At 45.2% G+C, this 5446-nt stretch overlaps 1 pseudogene; it reads right to left on the bottom strand.

The window, feature by feature from the left end:
- Positions 1-5077: 5077 nt before the first annotated feature.
- Positions 5078-5195, bottom strand: LOC126099460 (5S ribosomal RNA; annotated as a pseudogene).
- Between the last annotated feature and the right edge of the window lie 251 nt (positions 5196-5446).

Genomic DNA, 5446 nt, shown 5'->3' with positions numbered 1-5446 from the left:
CTGGGGATGTAAATACACTGAAGGGCCAAAGAATTTGGTACACCCGCCTAATATCGTGTAGGGCCCCCGCAAGCACGCAGAAGTGGCGCAGCATCACGTGGCATGGACTCAACTAATATCTTAAGTAGTGCTGGAGAAAATTGATACCATGAATCCCGCAGGGCTGCCCATAAATCCGTAAGAGTACGAGGGGGTGGAGATCTCTTCTGAACAGCACGTTGCAAGGTATCCCAGACATGCTCAATAATACTCATGTCTGGGGAATTAGGTGGCCAGCGGAAGTATTTCAATTCAGAAGAGTGTTCTTGGAGCCACTCTGTACCAATTCTGCACGCATTGTCCTGCTGGAATTGCCCAAGTCCGTTGGAATGCACAATGGACATGAATGGATACCGGTGATCAGACAGGAAGCTTACGTGTCACCTGTCAGAGTCTTATCTAGACGTATGACGGGTCCCATATCACTCCAACTGCACACGTTCCACACCATTACAGAGCCTCGACCAGCTTGAATAGTTCCCTGCTGACATGCAGCGTCCATGGATTCGTGAAGTTGTTTCCACACCCGTACGCGTCCATCCGCTCGAGACTCGTCCGACGAGACAACATGTTCCCAGTCATCAGCAGTCCAATGTCGGTGTTGACGGGCCCAGGCGAGGCGTAAAGCTTTGTGTCGTGCAGTCACCAAGGGTGCACGAGTGGGCCCTCGGCTCCGAAAGCCCATATCGATGATGTTTCGCTGAATGGTTCGCACACTGGTACTTGTTGATGGCCCAGCGTTGATTTCTGCAGAAATTTGCGGAAGGGTTGCACTTCTGTAACGCTGAACGATTCTCTTCGGTCGTCGTTGCTCCCGGTCTTGCAGAATCTTTTTACGGCCACAGCGATGTCGGACATTTGATGTTTCGCGGTACATTCGTGAAATGGTCGTACGGGAAAATCGTCACTTCATCGCTACCTCGGAGATGCTGTCCCATCGCTCTTGCGCTGACTGTAACACCGCATTCAAACTCACTTAAATCTTGATAACGTGCCATTGTAGCAGCAATAACTGATCAAACAGCTGTGCAGGACACTTGCTGTCTTGTATAGGCGTTGCCGACTGCAGCACTGTTCTTTGCCAATTTACATATCTCTGTACGTGAATACGCATGCCTGTACCAGTTTCTTTAGCGCTTCAGTGCAAATTTCGAAGAAAGGATTGTACATATAGTACCCACAAGCACTTTCCAAATAACTTTTCAAGAAGGAACTGTAATCAATGCGTACAGGACTTCATATTCTTATAATTTCATTTTGATCTTCGAGCAACTCTTGCTAGCTGCCCACAAACAGTAGGTTCCCAAAAATGGTTCAAATGGCTCTGAGCACTATGGGGCTTAACATTGATGGTCATCAGTCCCCTAGAACTTAGAACTACTTAAACCTAACTAACCTAAGGACAGCACACAACACCCAGTCATCACGAGGCAGAGAAAATCCCTGACTCCGCCGGGAATCGAACCCGGGAACCCGGGCGTGGGAAGTAGGTTCCCAGTGCAGATAAAACAGGCAATGCTAGCCATGGCTATGGAACTCATTCACTATGTAGCTCTCGACCGAATACCGTGGATTTTTCAAGAATTTTATGAGAACAGCATCAGAATATCGTTTCTCTATACAAACTCTAAAATAACCTTCTACTGTAATTGTAAAACTGTGATTTTTATGATGCAAAAAGACGAGAAAATTACAGCTTCTCCTGTTTTTTTACATTTAATATCACCCCATCATGTGTAAATCATCAACTGTAAAATAATGAACATATCTTAATTTTGTACAGCAAATTCTCGTGTACGTTCTACAATCCGTTCCTGGAAATTTTCTATCACCAATTTTCCTTAGCCTTCCCTTTCCATACCTTTTATGAAAATACTAGGATATAAAATATATTAATCGTTATTTCGGTGTATTAGCTGTGTAAGTAACGTAAAAACTGAAAACCCAAAACAAGTTTCGACATAGGAACTTAAATCTACGACTCTCGGATTACCGTTCTGTAAGCTTTCTGCTGCTTCAGCCGATACCTGGAAGCTTCACTATCGTAAATGGCGCACGCTTTCCCGACCAGCGCCAAAAATGCTCTTTCTGAACGGTCCCGCTCCTGATGCTTTCATTTCTGGCCAAGCCCTGCATGTACCTTAAATTCGGTCTAAATCGATGGTGACGGGAAAACGCGATCCCCTTGTTAGATTGATCATCTGCTGTATTACCTGACATGTACTTATGCGCACCACAAAATAATTGGCTTTTTAATGCGTAAACATACCTTTTAATTTCAAGTCCTGCTCCGTGCAGTGAAGAACGGGTCCAGCTTCCCCACCTCTCTGCAAATCTTCTTGAGGTCTGTGCATATAATGAAAACGACCTACGTTATCACCTATCGTACGTAGTTTCCTGAAAAAACAACCGTTCACGGCAAACTGGATTGTAACTCCATAGGACAGGATCTTTTGGAAGCAGTTCGCAAGATTGGCGCATAATCGACTACGTTCTTGATCGCCGGTTAAGTAAGTATAGACAGCTTCCACACAAAGAACATTATAAGGCTTCGTGTCAACTCACTACTGCCGCTCAGTACGTTCTTCTCGCCGTAATCCATCTTTGGTTTGTCGATATCAAAATTGTGAAGTGATAGTGGAAGAGATAAAATTTACTCTCATTTCTTTCAGAAACTCGTATTTTTATGCACGCGCTCCTTCGAAAATTGCTTCATTTCACAGTTCGTGTTACAAATTATGACTTACTTCTGGGTATTTTAGAACTTCCTCTATCCTGGGCGCTATTCGGGAACGTTGTAACGAGGTTCCGCATATGCCTCTGTTTTATTGAGCTGATCTTTCAGGTCCGCAGCTCGTGGTCGTGCGGTAGCGTTCTCGCTTCCCACGCCCGGGTTCCCGGGTTCGATTCCCGGCGGGGTCAGAGATTTTCTCTGCCTCGTGATGACTGGGTGTTGTGTGCTGTCCTTAGGTTAGTTAGGTTTAAGTAGTTCTACGTTCTAGGGGACTGATGACCATAGATGTTAAGTCCCACAGTGCTCAGAGCCATTTGAACCATTTTTTGATCTTTCAGTCATCCTATTATTTTGCGCAATGATACTGTACCGTAAGTACGAGTATCTCGGCAGTGTAGAAAAAATGGGTGTTTCTATGCCTCATTACCTGTGTAAGTGCAAGTGACAATAAAGCACGAGACTGAGTAGAGTTCAGAAATTAGTACTAAATATTTCACTAATCTTACGGGCGCTTTCGGCTATCGTCGAACAAATAGCCATTGTTGACGGAACTTTGGCACGTCAGTAATTTTACAGGGTGTTCCATACCAGCTATTTTTCTCTCTAATTTATATATCAATAAAGGAAAGAATAACTGGTGGGAACTGAACAACCAATATTGCGAGCTGTTACGAAGAATTTCCCCTGCAGCTACATGCAAAGGCGGTTCATACATTTGACCGTCACTTTATGACAGCCATAGAGTGTCGTTTTGTCTATGTTAATGTTACTCAGGTGTGACTGAAAACATCCTTGACCAAATCTCACCAAGCAAGTCGTAGGGGTTCGCCTTTGCGAGTTAAAACGATTGGACCGAGTTTTACTGTAAGTAGCGTGTCTGTTGTTTATGGGGTTCCAGGCAAGTTTGACCTCGCAGGCGGTTCAGGATTCTCTGCGGTACTCCTCGCCGCCGTTCTACACCTTTGCCGATCTCGTATAGAAGTTATCCATCATCGCGCCTATGGCGTGCAGGCTTCTTGATTGTAGTGGCTGGCGCTGTTAACATCGCAGCATATCGTAACACAGTATCTGCCGATCTGGTAACAGCGAGTAACTTATAATTCCAAACCGTAAATTTCCTTTATGATCGAAGATCTTACTTCAAATTCGTGGTCAGAGACAGACGTAGTAGTCGAAAGTCAACGATCAGCTTTACGCTTACGTTCATATTATTACTCGACTTACATTCACGAACAAAAATGTATTGTTTCATATAGACTACAGAGTAACAGCACTTACCGGGCGGGAAGGAGCGCCTGGTCCCCGGCACGAATCCGCCCGGCGGACTTGCGTCGAGATCCGGTGAACCGGCCAGTCTGTGGATGGTTTTTAGGCGGTTTTCCATCTGCCTCAGCGAATGCGGGCTGGTTCCTCTCATTCCACCTCGGTTACACTATGTCGGCGATTGCTGCGCAAACAAGTTCTCCACGTACGCTTACACCACCATTACTCTACCACGCTAACATCTGGGTTACACTCGTCTGGTGTGAGACGTTCCCTGGGTGGTCCACCGGGGGCCGAACCGCACAATAAACCTGGGTTCGGTGTGAGCGGCGGAAGGGTGAAGTGGACTGCGGTAGTCGTCGTGGGGTTGTGGACCACTGCGGCTGCGGCGGGGATGGAGCCTCTCCGTCGTTTCTAGGTCCCCGGTTAACATACAATACAATACAACAGCACTTAACAGGAAAAACATCCAAGACCATGTGGAGCAATTTAAAATTATTTCCAGTAAACCTTGACCATTTAAGAAGCGGAAATGTGCTAACTGTTCCGTCTGCGTAATAAGCGACTCACATTTTCATAGCATTTCTGTTTACTTAATATGAATCAGATACACTTCAAAACAATCAATTGGTTTGAAACTTCCACACACTTGACCAGGATAGTGTGGTTCCATAAAAAATTAAAAATATTCAAATCCCTTAGCACTTTGGAAAATGCTGGAACTGAAAATGTTGAAATATTTTGCCTTAAACTGAGGCCCATGAACTTATAAAACTATTAATATGGAGTTACAGATTCGTGAATAAAATATCTGCATGCCTAAATAGTTTTCGTGTGATTAAAAATACGAAACACTCCGTCTTCAGGCCACAAGTGGCCTACCGGGACCATCCGACCGCCGTGTCATCCTGATGGACGATGCGGATAGGAGGGGCGTGGGGTCAGCACACCGTTCTCCCGGTCGTTATGATGGTATTCTGGACCGAAGCCGCTACCATTCGGTCCTCAATTAGCATTACGAGGCTGAATGCACCCGAAAAATGGCAACAGCGCAAGGCGGCTTAGATGGTCACCCATCCAAGCGCCGACCACGCCCGACAGCGGTTAACTTCGGTGATCTCATGGGAACCGGTGTATCCACTGCGGCAAGGCCGTTGCCCTAAAAATACGAAGACTATCCAGAAATTACAGCAAATCGTTCACTGTAATTTATAGAGTACGTTATGACAGCAGGAGGTGCCAATATGACCGTAGTTTAAAACTGTTTATTGTGAAATCTGCGTGAGAAATGAGAGGAACGTCTCTCTCTGTGAGCAAGCTTATATCACGAGAGACATCGACAAACATAAGAAATAGAGGTAGAGATAAAAAAGGAAAAAATAGTTATCTATTGAACAATGGCATCTATGT

The sequence above is a fragment of the Schistocerca cancellata genome, chromosome 1, assembly GCF_023864275.1.
Source record: "Schistocerca cancellata isolate TAMUIC-IGC-003103 chromosome 1, iqSchCanc2.1, whole genome shotgun sequence".
Taxonomy (NCBI): Eukaryota; Metazoa; Arthropoda; class Insecta; order Orthoptera; family Acrididae; genus Schistocerca; species Schistocerca cancellata.
The sequence above is the reverse complement of the archived record's forward strand: the minus strand, read 5'-3'. Positions and strand labels throughout refer to the sequence as shown.